This window comes from Ixodes scapularis, unplaced genomic scaffold (assembly GCF_016920785.2).
Source record: "Ixodes scapularis isolate PalLabHiFi unplaced genomic scaffold, ASM1692078v2 PGA_scaffold4__175_contigs__length_147842914, whole genome shotgun sequence".
NCBI lineage: Eukaryota > Metazoa > Arthropoda > Arachnida > Ixodida > Ixodidae > Ixodes > Ixodes scapularis.
Genome location: NW_024609879.1, coordinates 35438057 through 35456686, shown reverse-complemented (window position 1 = coordinate 35456686; position 18630 = coordinate 35438057). Strand labels below are relative to the sequence as shown.

The 18630-nt window shown below is 43.3% G+C and overlaps 1 pseudogene; it reads right to left on the bottom strand.

Annotated features, from left to right (window-relative positions):
- Positions 1–8983, bottom strand: part of LOC115313763 — a 103964-nt pseudogene extending 94981 nt beyond the window's left edge.
- Positions 8984–18630: the final 9647 nt, after the last annotated feature.

Here is an 18630-nt window from a genome sequence, read left to right as displayed (position 1 = left end):
TTCAGCCGGTGCAGGGGTGCAGCCGGTAGCGGTCGATGACACAACCGGCGACAAAGCAACGGTGGTCGCCGATTGAGTGCGACGTGACTGAGGCTAATAAGAAACTGATAAAAACGTTCCCGTAATCGAGACGGTAGTCTCTCTTCCGCGGAAATTAGACTTCCTATTTTGTCAATAACAGGTGAGTGAGCGCCAACCTAATCGAAGAGAGAAGGCATCGGGATTTCCGCTGACACCTAACGGCTCTGTGCAGCGCCTTGCTTGCAGAACTTATATTCTGCACCAGAGTGGACTGTAGTACATCCCGCCCGGTGTCGGAGCGCGTAGTGAAAAGCAACTCGCAACCGGCGGAAGCTAGCGGTATCATGCAATCCTGCGAGGGCGAGCACCTCGCGTTTGTACCCACCTGCGCTGCTCGAGTGTTCGTCGTGGACCGAAGTGGTTGATGCATCGATCAGAGCCCCGATGAGCGGCGCCGGAAAAGAAGCTACACCTCTGAGCCACACAAGCGGCTTGTTTGATTGAAACTTCTGTAACACTTTAATAATTTCTGCCTCGGAAGTATGCTTAGCAGACTTCGCTACCACACCGGGAGTAAAGAAGCTAGAGATGAAGCTCCCCGGGTGTTGCGGTTTTGTCCAGTGGAGGTTGCCTTTTTCACCAAGTTCGCGTCATGTAAAGTCACTCGATCGTTTAGGACAAAGACGACTCTCATTTGGACCAGTGCATAGAGGAAGCAGAGTGTCAGTAAATATTTTCGAACCACTACTTCATCTGGGCGACATCAATTAATTTAAAAATGTCATTTCTTTTGCTCACGAGAGACGGGGGTAGAGCATGTAGGCCGAAGGCCCGAACCAGGTGGCTGTCATAGTGTGTTTACACTGGATTGGTTACAAGTTTAATTACAGCAAGAGAAATACTTATAGGTGAAGCGAGCACTGGAAAATATATCTCTTTGTTGCTGTAATAAAAACAGTCCAGTTGGAGCGTTACCTGAACAGTCCATCACAATTAGTTGGGTGTATTTTTTGTCTGTAGTTGCCTACGTGGTCAAATGAGTACCATCCCTGGCTCTACGAGCTACACCACTCAATCTGGCTTTTTGGTTCTGTTGCGATTTTCACAAGCGATCTCCAAATTTCTCAGAGTAGAAAGATTGGGACTGAAACTTTGTATTTCAGTCCTACTCTTAACCATAACTTAAAAAACAGGAAGATATGTGGCAAAGAAGCAAAAAAAAGGCTAACCATGTTGAATTAACCCGAGACGAGTAGAGAAGAAACATCAAAACGTAGAAGGGACAGAAAACAGACAGGACGACATCTCAAACTCAGCTAACTTATTTATTTAGTCCACCTCCTTATATAGTCTCAATCTCAAGGTCATCTCCACCAACACAAAAGGACGAAGTCTATACGGATCAAGTGCCACAGCCTTCATCACACAATGCAAGAACGTTGACAATGTTTACAGGTCGACGCGATAAGGCAACATCCATCCACCCTCAAACTTGAACAAAAGGATCTCTTCCACTACTATTCTATACACAGTTCATACTTCTCTTCAAGTTTGAGGGTGGATGGATGTTGCCTTATCGCGTCGACCTGTAAACATTGTCAACGTTCTTGCATTGTGTGATGAAGGCTGTGGCGCTTGATTTGTATAGACTTCGTCCTTTTGTGTTGGTGGAGATGACCTTGAGATTGAGACTATATTAGGAGGTGGACTAAATAAATAAGTTAGCAGAGTTTGAGACGTCATCCTGTCTATTTTCTGTCCCTTCTATGTTTTGAGGTTTCTTCTCTACCCCAGTCTCGGGTTAATTCAACATGGTTAATATTCACCAGCTCGCCTGCACCCTTACGATTTTTTCTAAAAAAAGGCTGTTGTAGCTTATTGTTTGCAATCAAGTAAAAAGGCAATGGGCGAAGTACCTCTTTCTATGAGCGGAGCATAAATCTTTCCATATCAGAGCTAAAATGTAAGGTTATGTTTGGCCAGACAGGCATGTGCACAAAGTTTCGTGTCCACATGCCTTTTTTGTGCCTGTGCCTTACTTACCTGCTGCAAAACTTTTGCTTCGATGTGCTGGCAGTCCGTCAGTATGATAATTTTTATTTACCTTCTGTCCAAACGAGGTGAATGGGCCAATAATTTTTCAGCAACACATGCATCGTGCCAAATGTTTTATTAGCACCTCCATAAAACTTGCACTCCTGGCTTTAACAAAAAAAATCTGCATTACAGAGGTGTGGCCACTATACTGAGAATCACATCTTAGTATGCCTGAACTTCTTTCATTAGTCACGGAGTCTATTATAAACTACTCCCAACGAATTATAATGTGGTGCTACATAAAAAGAAACACACACAGCTACCAGTATGCAAATTTATTTCGAGAGTCACTTACAAAAGGTATAAAACATGCCTTCAGAGAGAGAGCAGAGCAAGTCTGTTGGTTAACGGTCAAATGACGCACTGGAAAAAGCGCAGGAAATTGCACCAATGATGATACATAGAAGAATAACATTGTTGTTTTGGATGCTCAATTATATCGACAGCGTGTCCTTGGTGGATGGACCTCCTAATTATTGTGTTTACGGAATTACTACGCCACTCTTCTACCATTATCGGCGCCACTTCTTGTGCACATGTTTTTTTTTTGTTTTTTTTTTTTAAATCTGGTGGCAAAAGGCGAACCTTTAACAATAAATTCTGAGAGCCTGTTGCCCCTTCATAAATTTTGGAGTACATTACCTTTCTCCACTTGGTGATCCAGACATCCCATTAGAGTTATAAAAGCATTAAGGCATGTACCACACATTAGAGGGGAAACAGTGTACCACAAATGTTAAAGCAAAAGCATGACATTTTATTATGAAGAGTGTAAGGCAGTGTCAGTTATCCGAGTACCAATCTTCAGTAAAGCCTTTAAGCTTCTTAGAGAAGAATGATTTGTGCACTCCTTAATTTAAAATTGGCAAGTTTTGATACTTGCTCGCAGACTTGCAGCCTACAGTAAAAAGAAGTGTTAGTATAAACAAGTCCTGTGTCTTTCATTAGTAATAAAAAGTTTATTTAAAATGTATTAAAAATTACTGAAAAATAATTAACAGTGAAACTTTAAGCCTTGTATTGTTCCCATTCAAGCAAGGGGATTCCACTCAAAACTCATCCCAAAAAGAACAGAAGAATGATAAATACTCAAGATGACTTACCATGCTCAGGTGTCCTGTTAATTTTGCAGTAAATGGCATGTTATGCATGTATGATATCAAAATGTGGTTAAAAACAGCTTCCCAAGATCAGTGTTATTGTGCTCTTGGTATAACAAACAAATCTTACCACAATTGCTTTATGAACAATAGGTTAGAATCATAATCCCCAAGTTTGTCTATGGGTTTTCAAGAGTTTCGCAGGTACTCCACCAGCTGGTGTTTAAGACAAAGAAACTGGCATTCCTACCAGAAGCTATGTGCCATAAAGTATTGAGAAAGCGCTCATCAAATGATTGGAGATAATTGTAAAAAATATGAGATGGGCACTTTGCAGGTTCCAGCGCTGAAAGTCAGAACGGTGCAGGAGCAGTGTTAGTCTGATGGGACCCCTATTTTCTTAAAGCAGTTGCACCGTTTGCATCCAGCCAGCTTTGTGCTGGCACTCTCATGTGAAGCTTCATTGCTTCTTACCAGAGTGAGCATGGAAAGCTTCACCGCTCTGCACCAGCGCACTGGGAAATGTGGTTGATGTGGAGGAGCGCCTTGTTTCATTCAATACATTCAGAAATTTACTGGCCTGGGTGCTTCATATGTTCTTAATCACTTTTTAAATGTTCAAAAGTGGGGGATTTGCACCTATTGCGGTATGAGCACATGCTCAGCATTTTATGGCAAATGGAATGGCAGAGATAAAAAAATAAGGCAAATATTTTGCCTATCGCAATGGCGGGTAGTGGAAATGCATCGAAATGATGTGTCATGCGTCACGGAAAGTTAAAAACATGAATGGTTAGTATTGACTACTGCTGCATTAGAAGGAAGTGCAGAAAGGAAGGCAAAGAAGTTAACCTGGGGCATTTTATGCTGCATTAGGTAAGTTATAGTAAAGTTTATAAAACACAACATTGTAGAGACAACATGCCTCCTATAATTTATACAATTTTCGTCATGGCAACATACATACACATCCCAAACATTTAAAACGCTATTGCAGGCCATTATAAATAGGGTGCTATGGCAACAATTTAGGCATCTCTCTTCACTTGTAACATAGCAGACATTTTATCATATCAGGGCACAGGCAAGACCGTGAATTTAAAACATTACTAAATCTTAGGTGCAGGAAGACAGAAAGGAGAAGACACAAAAAAAAGAGTGCCAACACTGAACAGGATGATGTGTGTTCTGTTCCTCTTCTTTTTTATCTCCTCTCTGTCCCCTTGCATCTCAGGTTTACTGATGCTATGACATGTTCCAATCAACATATCAAGACTAAGTCATTTTTAAATTGAGAAATATAACATGCAAAGCATACTACACGATGTACCCACTTCTCTCACTGAACCATTCACACTATCCTGTACTGTCACTCCAATATGAGCTCAAACGCCACAAAGCGCGCGCGGGGTACATCAGGTTTGCCCGCTGCAATAATCCGCAAACATTGATGCGCGCTGAGGCTGACGAGTCTCTCCTATTTTCACCTGCACGCGTCACGCCGCTCTACACTGCTCAGTCGTCTGCTAGAAAACAGCAGTCGGCAAAACCATTTCACAGTGAGTGCACCGTGCAGCTGTATGCTTGCATGGTGCTATGTGCAAGGCCTCACCTTACGATCATCTGATTTGCACGTGTTTTGCGAGAGCAATGAACGATAAAATGCATTGTCATGTACCACACTTTTGCTCTCTCACTATCACACACTGTGTCGAGAAACATATTCTATGAACTGCAAATTGTTTTTGAGTGCTACCATGCAAGCGTCTGCACGATTAGCCAATGTGCCTATGAAATCATAATTCCAGGCCTTGCGGTGTGTTTAATTGGATATGACTGACAAAGCCGAGTATGTTTTTAAGACTATTTCATAACAACAAGGTAGTCTCAAAAAGAGTTGGCTTCTCCATTGGTTTCGATATAAAAAGAAAGTTTCCCATTAACGAATCTTCATGCGTTGTACTTGCGGTTCAAATGCATTTTGCCCCAAATTTTGAAGATTAAATATGTTATCACCATGTCTGTCTGCAGCATAGTTAATGGAAATTTAATTTAATTGTAATTGTAAGACGTCTGGGCTTCATGTAAAAATGAAATTTTCTTCTTCAGGAACGCCACAACTATCCAATAAACCCTACGGCATTATACCGCTTTCAACAGGCCCTCTGCATCACCGTGGTCAGTACAGCATAATTTTTGTTATGGAAGCTACCGCACAAATACTTAATTAGTGTATGCTTGTTTAAAAAAAATCCGCTAATCTAAGGGGTTCAGAATTTCAATTTAGGTAGTCGTCCTTACGACAATAACTACTACAAGGATGTAAACACATAATCCAGCTTCCTAAAATACTGCTAACTACTCCTGTAGTTTCAGCTTCCTTGCTACCATTAGGAAAATAGGCCGGGTAACTTACACTTTATAGTTACCGACAATTTATGCCAAGCATAAGGCAGAGTTGCAATACGTAGAGACTTATACAGTGGAAGGTTTTACTTGTGCCATCAACTTAATTCAAACTTTTATGTAGGGTGGTCGTTACATGATGTATCAGTATCAAACCTTTGCATGTTTAATTAAATATTACGACCGAGATCAAGGCTGCCTTTTAAGTATCCCCATATGGCCTGCATATAGATCGCTAATGTCTCTTTGGGGTATTTCACATAGCCTCCGTTGCCGTGGCGCATAAACCCCATATATTTCTTTTCTATATTCAACTTTTCTTGCATACTGTCTGACAGGGTTTTTGTGCATTTTCGCTCAATTGCGCTTGATAGTATGTCTGTATTGCAAGTAGAGGCTACATCCTATATGTGCACCCTACTGAGGTCTTCCAGCTGTTTGGGAAGACAATAAAGCATGATTGAATGAATTAATTACTCAGCACACAAACTGATAGAGCATTTTTTGAAAAGCTTTTTTTCTCCACCGCAGCCTACAACTTGCTATAAGCATTCTGCAATTGAGTAACTCGAGCCAGATGTGTCGCCATATTCAGTTAAGGAACATAGTAGAGCTCAGCTTGAAAGGATATTTGCAGAGTGCAATAGCAGCCATGACAGGACGGTTCTTAGTGAATGTGGATCGCATAATTCAGGCCTAGAGACGAAAGTCGGCCTGTGGATGCACCAGGCATAAGGCGTCCTTAAGATACAGTGGACAGGTGGGACCACGAGCTTGTTGAAACTATCGCTGAACACTTTCCAGTCGGCGCAAAATCTGAGCAACCTGACGATTGAGAGGGTCATCCCAACACTACTGACATCTTGCTAGCAGACGACGCAGAGGAGAGCCGATTGGCAGAGTGAGCGAGGGAGGGGACTTGCCTCCGCTTCAGCGTGCATAAAAGTTTGCAAAACTCTACAACCGGCGGCTCTAATAGCACTGCACACTATGCATCCTGGCATTCCAGCTTATATTTAGGGTTCTGCATTTTCGGAGTTTATTTCTGGACAGAATCTGAGGGTATTTTTCAGAGTTTATCTTTTACCACAAATCCAGAGTTTTTCTGGGCGTTTTTTTAGCGAGACGTGAAATTCGGGGTTTCTCTATGAAGGGAACAAAAATTAAGAACAGCAGTTTACTAATTTAGTGCATCATAGGTGACACTTGTTTGATTAGTGTCATAGGGACGATACTTTGTTCTAATAAGAGGCTGAGATGCATTTTTGTGACTTTTAGAAACAATAGTTGACACTAAAAATAAAGAGAAAAGCAAAACGTTCCCAGGAGAGCCAGGAAATATGAAAACCGTGCGGTTTTGTACAACTGGCAGTTCCAAAAATCGCGAGTTTTTAGGATAAATCCGAATCTACAAAATTTTTGCCGGCGAGTGTTTTTCTGATTTTACCGGATTTATCCTAAAACGCAGAACCCTACTTATATTGGTTGAGATACTAGATAAAAGTGAAGGGTCCAGAAAAGACCTCTTACGTTCAGCATTTTACCCAAAGGTCTACTCATGATCCAAATACGGTGTCACTATGTACTGCCCCAGCAGCAGATTCCTAACGACAACTGTGGTACTTAGCTCCAGCCAAACTCTCCCTGCAGCACGAGTGGCTGCTCTTACATCAGCAAACGCTCTTTACCGCATTGGCTGTAAATAAAATGAATAAAGTGGATTATTAACCACACGGTCATATGAAGTGGAGGTAAACCCTCTATACGCCGAGCAAAAATTCGATGGAGCAAGCAACGCTCAACCGTGGATGACTTACCGCATTCGAACGAACCCTAGAAGAAAGGTGCACGCCAGAAGGAGTACGAGACTACTCCAAGTGTATCTCGGGTCGTGGAAAAACGAAGTGACAACCAATTGTGTAAAAGTGCCTGTTTGAACACAGTCAGTCTGACAGAAACATATTGCCAACTTCTGAATTTGCCATCTCCTATACACAATCAAGCATGTGGACCGGCGCCTACCTGCCACAACCCGAGAACCAACTCAACTCCCAAGGTAGTTAGTGTTATCCACAAACTTCAAATTTCAAAAGCAGGAATGGAGGTGAAATAATTCTTCAGGTTTGTGTGCACCCGACATAAACAACGAGCAGATACCTGCCAGTTTAGAAACAAATTTAAGAAGCCATTGCAGAACCAATACTTCAGTGGCCTCAGTCACATGATGGCTCAAAAATATTGTATCAGTATTGGAAATCTGTCTATAACGTGAGCTGTACACCATGCAATAAGATTCAAAGCAAATGAAGATGACAATAAAATCCCAAGACCCCACCTGCCCTCACTCATGATGGGATTAACAAGGTAGCAACACAACTGCAGCCTGTTGGCACCTCAGTATGAACCCGGAATCCACAAAATGTTTGCAGCAAACATCTCCAAAAAGCAAATTAAAATAAATGTCGTTGGCACACAAAGACCCATCTATGAATAGAAGAGGAACCATGCATCAATTAAAACGGAAGAGAGCTTGGACCAATAGCCTGTCGCATGAAAAATGCACATACAGTCATGTCTCATTAATATGAACTTTTCCGTTCCCCGGAAAAATCGTCGATAATGTGAATTGTCCACATTAACAAATTAGGGTCTAAAATACAAATATTAGACAAACGTAGCTCTCGGCCCAAAGGCCACGCTGCCACGCTCATTCATTGCCGCGCTCATTCATTTACCAGTCTTGTAAAACTGCACGCACTGTCGACCATGAAGATTATAAACATCAACATACACTTTTTTTCTCCTCTCCAGTTCATACCGCACAAGTGCCAAGGGCCTCAGGCTTTGGGATTTGCATAGTTTTTTTCCACCTAAGCAGAAACCTCAGTGTGCTTATGTTTTACACTTGCCGTTATCTCTACTCACTTCCATTTCTTGTTTGACATGGCCTTCTATCTGACCCTGCCTTGCCTTGTATGAAAAAGGTTGCAAATGACTCCAAAAAACAGTGGAGGTGCAGGCGAGATGGACTAAGTTTACCATTATGTAAAAATTATGTTAGACTGAGGTGCACAAGATAAGAAACATCCACGTACAAGCAAAAAGACAAGAAGACAGGGACTTAGCGTCTGAATGCCGTCTCCCTGTTTTTTCCTACCTGCATGTTTCTTTTCTATATTTCTGTTTTAAGTAATTTAACAAAAAAAAAAAAAGAGAAATGTTGCTTTAGGTTTCTCATTTACTACCATAAACAAAAATAGGGTGGGAGGGGCAAGTGAACTGTTTGGCATAAAAACCCTGAAGAACCAAACCGTTTTTAGGTGCACAGGCGTTATGTCCAGACAATCAACGATCAACATGCTATAGTGAATTATGGATGCGCATTGTGACCTCGAGGATTCACCCACACGAGAATGCATATATTTGTCCAGTTCGTTCCCCAAAATAGGCGTGTATAGTCCAGACTGCAGAATTGTATGACGCCTCATCCGTCCCCTAAAATTTTATATTAATGAGTAGGCTTGTGCAAATATTGGAAATTTAGAATATCAGTTTAGAATGATGCGGTATTCGACATTGGCTTCGAAATTGATTTGGAATTTCTAGGTGCTGGCCGTCATGATTGCGCAAAGTTAGCCCCGTTGACTGCGCTTCTCAGCATGCAACGGTGCGCTGCAGAAAAGCCACACTCGCGAAGCTGACACCGCAGTCGCGTGGATCTCGCAGAAAACGCAATCGCGCGGAATGCAACGAGGCTTCACTGCGGCTTCGCCGCGGTACAGTCTCCTGCTTGAGGAGGAAATCACACCTCCACAGCGGAACGGTTCGCGCACGCAGGCGAGGAATTCAGAAAAAAATTGTAATGTGGTGTGATGATGGTTCATATTTCTGATGGAAGTAAGTGTTTAGCTTGAAGTGAAATTCAAGGTAGACATCTATGGCTATTACCAAGAATATATGCAAGCCTTCATAATCTCGAAAGCCACATATGCAACTCTGTACCTCTTACTCAGCAAAGAGGACACAAAGCAAGCGGACACAATCATCCGGAAGGCAGTCAAGCAGACCATTGGAGTCCCCCATGAGCGCCTCGACAAACAAACTTTTGGACACGGGAATACACAGAACGGAAGACGAATTGATAGAGGGACACCTATCCAACCACAGAAAATGGCTGACTCAGACGGAAGCAGGAAGAAAGATCCTACAAAAAATAGGATGGAGTGCTCTAGACCTGGAAGAGAGAGAACAACTGGCAGATGAATGGCAGGAAAAGATCAGGACTAAGCCCCTCCCGAAGAACATGAATCCTGCTCACCATGGCGGCAGAAGAGAGGCCAGGGCTCGGGCACCGAGCCAAGAACTGGAGAGCGAGGAGGAGGCCGTCTACACGGACGCCTTCAAAGACCTGAGAACTACTAGGGCTGCGGCGGTAGCGACAACCAAAGAGAAGATAAGAGTGTCGGTGGAAGTAAGAGATGTGAAAGAGGCGGAAGAAGTGACGATAGCCCCGGCCCTCAGCCTGCCAGGCAAGACAATGATAATCACCGACTCACAGCAAGCATACAGGAGCTTCCAGTCGGGCTGGGTGTCCCGAAAGGTGCTGCGGGTGCTCAAAACAAGAGACCCCCAAAGGAGCCCATAGAACTTGTATGGGTACCTGTCCACTCCGTGGTGGAGGGCAACAAACTTGCTCACCAATAGGCCCGCGCGCTGACCTACTGGGCCACAGCCATGGAAGAGGTCCAGGATCAACCCATGGCGACTTACAAGGAAAGGCAAAAACTGCCGGCCCCACATCCTCAGTTAACGCGGGGGCAACAAGTAGCATACAGGCAAATTCAGTCAGGGTCCTTCCCCCACCCCCTTTTACTCAGTCGCATGTTCCCCGAAAAATACCGGGGGAACTGTCCAGTGTATCAAGAGATAGGAACCCTCCGACACATGCTAGGGGAGTACAGATTTAATCAAAAACGCCCGCCACCCCTACGCCCCATCCCCTTGTAGAGCGATGGGAGAACTTGCTGTCCAGCCCTGCCCTGGAGAACCAACTTCGGTTGGTTATCAGGAGCCAGGTGGCCAAGAGAGCATATGGGATCTCGTGAAGAGGGAACCACTTCCATCCGGCTCGGGACACCATGCCAAAAAGCTCAAAATAAAAGTTTATTCTCTCTCTCTCTTTCTCTCTGTCTTAATGCTTCACATGATTTCCTGACAAGCTCTGTACACCACTGGTCATCATTTCTTTTAATCTGATATTTAAGAAAGGATATTTGAGTATGGTGAAATGACTGTTACATCTTACATTTACTTACAGCCTTTATGTAGGCCTTGACATATTTAAAGCCAGAGTCATTAAATAATTTAGATCAAAATTAACTGTACTTTGGCAGTGGATAGACAGATAATTGCAATTCACTTTACTGAGATCAGCTGGATCTTTGTATAAAAAGTTTATTCATTGCTCACATGCTCATTCTGTATGCTCAAAGTGCCATTGATAAGCATAATTAAATAAGCTTCGTTTGTTGCTTCAATTATTTAAGAACTGCACAATTCCAGCACATTCTTAAAAATTAGAACAAAGTTCAGTGTGGCAATCAGAATAACTCTCCTCACTTCAGCGGATTAGTATTTTCTTCTTTATATATTAGCTATTTTAGATCCGATACCCTTTCTGTCGTACCTAAAATTACTATTAGGCTATTAGCACATGTTCATGCTCTTTAATCACATAAGTGTTTAAAGAGCGGTTACTTCAGTACATTTCAAAAATGTACTGAAGTAACCGAGGGAGTGCAAACTTTCGAGCCGGCTGAGGCTAGGCGTGATGGCAGTAACAGGCTTGGAAAAAGGCAGAGCAACTATTCACTATTGAATTCGAAATTGCTCGGCCCGAATTGCTATTCGTTTTGAACCCAAAATCAACTATTTGCACAACCCTAATAATGAGACATGTCTGTAAGATACTACTTTGTCATACAAAAACCTTTTTTGGTGTTGATATAACACAGGCAGACATTGGAGGCATGCTGACATCAGTTTCAATGCATGTGAGCACGAAACATTCATAACAAATTACCACAGGAAATAGCTGCTTTAATCAGGCACATAGCACGAATGATGTGAAATGACAGAAATCTGATATTCGTCCACCTGAGTAAGTTTCTAAGCTTTCACCTAATTACGAAAGATAAAGGCAATGTCACTGATGGTTCCGGCTACCAGAGGGCCAGTACTTCTGAGGGCTTTCCTGCGAGTTTCGATGCAAGTAAGTCGGTCGTTCAGCTCTATTACCAGGTAGATAGACTTCACCTGCCTATCTCAACAAGCTGAAAGCCAACCTGAAGGCTCCTGCTCCATGGAATCGCCATGCACTTTGTTATTTGTTAGGATTCACCATCTATAGCATGCAAGCTGCCTGCCTCAAATGTTTCAGCTATTGGCTCCATCCAACCACCTGCTCCGGAAAAATGTGAAATAGGGGTGTGTATTAGAGGAAGATGACGGCTTTAACAAGGCAAAGCAGACACTGCTTCGTCAGGTCTCCTGGTGTATGGCAACCACACTGAGGAACTGATCCGGAATGTGCCACATCTCTAGAGGCAGTTGAACCAGACTCGTCACACAACATCCACGGAGTCAAAAGACCCATAGGAGGTTAAACGTATTTTAAGAATTCCATGACACATGCATGGGTATCAACGCAATGAGGTAAGGCAATGGATGATGCCGTACAACCTTGAATAATATGCCAACAGGCTGCATTAATGCCACCAGAAGCGGAGCCACAAGCTTGGCCAGAACCCATGACTCCATGGACAAGAATTTACGTCGACTGCACTGCACCTATAGAAGGTGAAACGGTGCTAATTGTGGTAAACAGTTATTAAGATTGAAATAAACCACTGGCATCGGCAGCCAGCCAACTCAACTGCAACAGTCGAATATCTGAGGAACACCTTCGCCTGGTTAGGACTTCCTGTTTGCTTGGTGTCCAATAGTGGTACACCATTCCCCGGCACGCTGTTTACCGAGTTCATTACTCAAAATGGAATTGGCCTCCTAAGGACTGCACCTAACTATCCACAGTTAAACAGACTTCCCAAGAGAGCTGTCAGAACGATCAAGGACAGTCTGAAGAAACTCTCGGGTAGGCCAGCAGTCTCCTTACAACATCCTGGACACAGCAACAAAACCCAGCCCTTGCACCTGTTACACTGAGTACAAGCGTCCGACAAAAACTACCTCACGGAAAGGAAATGGAGGCAGTTAGGTCTACTGCAAACAAACTAACACACAGATACCTGATAATAATTAAGTCGGCAACCATAATGAAATGAAACGAGACAGACCCAAAAGCAGCAAGCGATGACCATGGAGGGGACATGGGTCTCGTGCCTCTGCAAGAAAAAACACAGAAACTGCAAAATTAAAATAGGCAAGTGGATAAACCAAAAGGGTCGGAGGCAAAGCACAGGCTCCCAGAAGCGTAAAGGTGCTGCATGGTGAAGGCTCACATGGAAAGCTCATGAAGCAAAGGGATGGCCTGCGAATGCCTTAAGCAAGTGCTGAAGTGAAAAACTTGCAGATACAGAGAGAGTGCATATTTCGAGATGTGCGAATGACACGAGGAAAGCGAACAGAAGAATGACAGGGGAAAAGACAAGCTAACATGGGCAGGAAGTCTCTGCCTAGGCTTCCATGCAAGGCACCAGGAAAGGAAGGGTAGGCTACAAACATCCACATGAAGCAAAAAGGGATGAGTGAAACATAAGCAGTGCACAGTACAAGAAGGACGACAAGAAAAAATACATGATACAGAACAGCAAGTTTGCATGACAGCGAAAGCTTCACATAGGCCTACACGCAGAGCAGAAGAAAAAGTGCTCCACACAAAGAACCGTAGCAAGCGTAAAAAAATTCAGAGGCTTCATGCAGCCATACGCACAGAGCACAATAAAAAGAAAGGCTTCCCACAAACATCTGAAGCAAGCTAAAAGTAAAAACATATTCGGAGACTTCACGCAGGCTTACACGCAGAGCATAAGAAAAAAAGCTTCTCACAAAGAGCTGAAGAAAGTGTGAAAAAATTGACAGGCTTCACGCAGGCTTGCACGCAGAGCATAAGAGAAAAAGCTTCTCACAAGGAGCTGAAGAAAGTGTGAAAAAAATTGAGAGGCTTCACGCAGGCTTACACGCAGAGCACAAGAAAAAAACGCTTCTCACAAAGAGCTGAAGAAAGTGTGAAAAAAATTGAGAGGCTTCACGCAGGCTTACACGCAGAGCATAAGAAAAAAAGCTTCTCACAAAGAGCTGAAGGAAGTGTGAAAAAATTGACAGGCTTCACGCAGGATTACACGCAGAGCATACGAAAAAAAGCTTCTCACAAAGAGCTGAAGTGTGAAAAAAATTGACAGGCTTCATGCAGGCTTACACGCAGAGCATAAGAAAAAAAGCTTCTCACAAAGAGCCGAAGAAAGTGTGAAAAAAACTGAGAGGCTTCACGCAGGCTTCCACGCAGAGCATAAGAAAAAGCTCACAAAGAGCTGAAGAAAGTGCGAAAAAAATTGACAGGCTTCACACAGGCTTACACGCAGAGCATAAGAAAAAAAGCTTTTCACAAAGAGCTGTAGAAAGTGCGAAAAAAATTGACAGGCTTCACGCAGGCTTACGCGCAGAGCATAAGAAAAAAAGCTTCTCACCAAGAACTGAAGTGTGAAAAAAATGGACAGGCTTCACGCAGGCTTACACGCAGAGCATAAGAAAAAAAGCTTCTCACAAAGAGCTGAAGAAAGTGTGAAAAAAATTGAGAGGCTTCACGCAGGCTTACACGCAGAGCATAAGAAAAAAGCTCACAAAGAGCTGAAGAAAGTGCGAAACAAATTGACAGGCTTCACGCAGGCTTACACGCAGAGCATAAGAAAAAAAGCTTCACACAAAGAGCTGAAGAAAGTGTGAAAAAAAATTGAGAGGCTTCACGCAGGCTTCCACGCAGAGCATAAGAAAAAAAGCTTCTCACAAAGAGCTGAAGAAAGTGTGAAAAAAATTGACAGGCTTCACGCAGACTTACACGCAGAGCATAAGAAAAAAAGCTTCTCACAAAGAGCTGAAGAAAGTGTGAAAAAAATTTAGAGGCTTCACGCAGGCTTCCACGCAGAGCATAAGAAAAAAAGCTTCTCACAAAGAGCTGAAGAAAGTGTGAAAAAATTGAGATGCTTCACGCAGGCTTACACGCAGAGCATAAGAAAAAAAGCTTCTCACAAAGAGCTGAAGAAAGTGTGAAAAAAATTGACAGGCTTCACGCAGGCTTACACGCAGAGCATAAGAAAAAAAGCTTCTCACAAAGAGCTGAAGGAAGTGTGAAAAAATTGACAGGCTTCACGCAGGATAACACGCAGAGCATACGAAAAAAAGCTTCTCACAAAGAGCTGAAGAAAGTGTGAAAAAAAATTTAGAGGCTTCACGCAGGCTTCCACGCAGAGCATAAGAAAAAAAGCTTGTCACAAAGAGCTGAAGAAAGTGTGAAAAAAATTGAGAGGCTTCACGCAAGCTTACACGCAGAGCATAAGAAAAAAGCTTCTCACAAAGAGCTGAAGAAAGTGTGAAAAGAATTGACAGGCTTCACGCAGGCTTACACGCAGAGCATAAGAAAAAAAGCTTCTCACAAAGAGCTGAAGAAAGTGTGAAAAAAATTGAGAGGCTTCACGCAGGCTTACACGCAGAGCATAAGAAAAAAGCTCACAAAGAGCTGAAGAAAGTGTGAAAAAAATTGACAGGCTTCATGCAGGCTTACACGCAGAGCATAAGAAAAAACGCTTCTCACAAAGAGCTGAAGAAAGTGTGAAAAAAATTTAGAGGCTTCACGCAGGCTTGCACGCAGAGCACAAGAAAAAGAAAGGCTTCCCACAAACATCTGAAGCAAGCGTAAAAAAAATCCAGAGGCTTCATGCAGGCTTGCATGTAGAGCATAAGAAAAAAAGCCTCCCACAAACATCTCTAGAAAACGTAAAAAAATTCAGAGGCTTCACGCAGGCTTCACGCAGAGCACAAGAAAAAGAAAGGCTTCCCACAAACATCTGAAGCAAGCGTAAAAAAAATCCAGAGGCTTCATGCAGGCTTGCATGTAGAGCATAAGAAAAAGAGCCTCCCACAAACATCTCTAGAAAACGTAAAAAAATTCAGAGGCTTCACGCAGGCTTCACGCAGAGCACAAGAAAAAGAAAGGCTTCCCACAAACATCTGAAGCAAGCGTAAAAAAAATCCAGAGGCTTCATGCAGGCTTGCATGTAGAGCATAAGAAAAAGAGCCTCCCACAAACATCTCTAGAAAACGTAAAAAAATTCAGAGGCTTCACGCAGGCTTCACGCAGAGCACAAGAAAAAGAAAGGCTTCCCACAAACATCTGAAGCAAGCGTAAAAAAAATCCAGAGGCTTCATGCAGGCTTGCATGTAGAGCATAAGAAAAAGAGCCTCCCACAAACATCTCTAGAAAACGTAAAAAAATTCAGAGGCTTCACGCAGGCTTCACGCAGAGCACAAGAAAAAGAAAGGCTTCCCACAAACATCTGAAGCAAGCGTAAAAAAAATCCAGAGGCTTCATGCAGGCTTGCATGTAGAGCATAAGAAAAAAAGCCTCCCACAAACATCTCTAGAAAACGTAAAAAAATTCAGAGGCTTCACACAGGTTTACAAGCAGAGCCTAAGAAAAAAACCGTCCCACAAAGACCCATAGCAAGCATAAAAAGTTCAGAGACATCAGGCAGAGCACAAGGAAATGGGCTTCTCACAGACCCGTAGCAAGCATAAAAAAGTGCAGATGCTTAAATGCGCAGCACAAGAAACTTCCCACAAACATGTGTAGCAAGCATAAAAAAATTCAGAGGCTTCACGTAGGCTTACATGAAGATCACAAGAAAAAGGGCCTCGCACAAACAACTGTTGCAAGAGTAAAAAAAATTCAGAAGTGCATCAGTAAAGAAGGAACGCAAAAAATTAAAGCTGCCCTTAACACAAAGAAGAAAGCAAAGTAAAAAAAATGAGAATGGGACAACAGTTTCCTCAGCTAAGGCAATCTAAGACACTAATTCCTTCTCCGAGGTCCTGCCATCGACTTGCTGCCGAAGTCCCTGCGTTCAGCTGCCCCAGCTGCCAACTCGCGACTTTTTTCCCGCTGGAACAGTTGCAGCCGTGCATGACAGAACCGCCTGATGAGCTTCATTTTGATTTCATGGCAGTCGGGCAGCTGAACACATTGACTCTCTGCAGCCATCCTCACCGATAAGCTGTCCAGAATGCCCCGTGCATGCATCAAATCCGGAATGAGGCTGCGAAAGACACTTTCACAAATTGTGAAGAGGCTGCGTGCAGCTTCAGAGGGGCAGGTCAGAGCGCCAGGGATGTAATTCTTAAGCCTGAGGAGGCTATTTGCAGGTGCCGTGGGGACTTGAACAGCTGCAGCACACGTGTCACATGTAGCATTATTTTTTACAACTGTTCGTACCACGTACCCGCAGTAATAGTCAAAGCTATTCTCCTCAGGTTGTGACATGGTGAGTTCTACCTCCTCAAGAAAAATGTCGGTGGGTACAGCAGGTTGTACATCCAAGTCTGCGAGGTCAGCCAGGTAAAAGGAGGCATCATCCAGTTCGTAGGACCCTGCCTTGGACGCCTTGAGGTACTGCGAGAGCGTGATGATTTTCAAGGCCATCTTAAACTCCAAGGGAGTTGGGATAGGGTTGCCCTGTCTTACTATTGAAAACAAGTTTTCAAGGCAGTCCTGCGTGAATCTGGATGTGAGCACGAATGAAAAAGAATGTCTCTCAATGAGACTCTGCTGCAAGTCCAGAATGGACTTAGTAGAGAGGATTACCCCCGCCTGCACTGGCTTGAACGCCCCATCCCCAATAGTGAGGTGGAGAAAAAGATCCTTAAATTTGACCAGAAAGTCAAGGGTGTTCTTGTAGCAGGCCTCATTTTGCCTGCTGATCGCAAGGACTGGGTGCCTGCTGCTCATAAGATCAAACCATTTGTTGACCTGTTCCATGAACCAAGCCGTGGTGAGGAAGTTGGTGCTCCAGCCATGATTCTCCACCAGGAACTGAAGGGCCGTGGCCGTGGAGTGACTGAGGACCCGTAGGGCAGTGCTCACCTACAAACACAGAAATGCTTTAGATCCTCAAGTGTATGCAATGCTTGGTAAACTGAACTGAAGGAATAAAGGAATTTAAACCTCTCCCTCGGTCAATCAGAGAACAGCATGGGCACTAAACGAAGAAAAGGCTGCTAACTTTCATTCCTGTTGTCCATACGAATGGTTTTTGCTGGTTTTTTATGAGTCCTTGCCACTCTCTCAAAGTTGGCTGTGCCACTTCATGAGCCAAACATTTTTGCTTTTACATTAGCAATGGTGATGAATGCCAGCACTGAAGTAAAGCACACTCCATGGTTACTTAGGTAGCTGTACGTTGCTAAAAGCGTCACCACTCAGATTTGTGAACCACTGACTGATTTTGTTGAAAACACTTTAAGGGAAGCTAAAGAGGTTCTCCAAAAAAAATGAGTTAGAGGTAAATTCTTCCGTATTTGTATCCTGCAAATTTGATTATGCATTATTTGCGGAAGAAGTATCACCCAACGCAAAGAAATATTAACAAAATTCACTTGGCATGATGTCATATCAAGAACTTTCACCTGCCCACCGAAGCTCGAGCACCATCTCTCGTGCAGCGTTCCGGCACATATGACCAGCCTTGCCCAATGCAGCGCTTTTTTTTTCTCGTGAAATGGTGCGTCATCTGCTACAGACGCCTAGTTCCCGCTGCAATCTTTCACGCATAACCAACATCCGCTAAATCTTTTATGAAAGTTTACAGGTGTACTAAACTTATGTCAAAAGAAACAGGCGAGCGAAAATCGGGAGCATTAGGTGAATAGCACACAATTTGTCAACCGCTCAAATAAGCTTGCGGTAGCTGCAGAGATTCTGAGAATCCTTGTTGCGACG